At 39.3% G+C, this 443-nt stretch overlaps 1 non-coding gene across 1 annotated transcript; it reads right to left on the bottom strand.

Moving 5' to 3' along the window:
* Positions 1-76, bottom strand: Trnat-ggu (transfer RNA threonine (anticodon GGU)). Its single transcript has one exon. It is a non-coding gene; the product is annotated as a tRNA-Thr (tRNA).
* Positions 77-443: the final 367 nt, after the last annotated feature.

The following is a 443-nucleotide window of genomic DNA, read 5'->3' as shown; positions in this document are numbered from 1 at the left end:
CAGCCCAAGCAGGATTCGAACCCACGACCTCTGGATTACCAGACCAGCGTCATAACCACTAGACCACCGGAGTGCCCTGGCGCTACCTTTACACATGAATAATTAAGTATAGAAGGGCTTGGGGGCGCTTCGAAGTTTACTGCTCTTATTAAATATGTACATGTCATTTGCAACTCAACTAAAGATGATTAAACACACTGAAATTCTTACTTTAAATGATATTCATAATCTGTTTTTTTTTCTTTAATAGCTTGGGATGTACACTTTATACACTGTATCGGTCTACATTTCGCCTACAATATGGAATTCTTTACTTCGAGACGTTTGTTTTTAACAAACAAAAAATTAAGAGTCCTTTAAAGGTGCTGTAAAACAGTGGTGTTTGTTTGTTTGTTTTTTTTTTTTTGGGGGGGGGGGGAGGGGAGTCAAATTAGCCTTGGCCC

The sequence above is a fragment of the Diadema antillarum genome, unplaced genomic scaffold (assembly GCF_040938485.1).
Source record: "Diadema antillarum isolate AM-2024a unplaced genomic scaffold, OU_Dant_1.0 seq00000924_RagTag, whole genome shotgun sequence".
NCBI lineage: Eukaryota > Metazoa > Echinodermata > Echinoidea > Diadematoida > Diadematidae > Diadema > Diadema antillarum.
The sequence above is the reverse complement of the archived record's forward strand: the minus strand, read 5'-3'. Positions and strand labels throughout refer to the sequence as shown.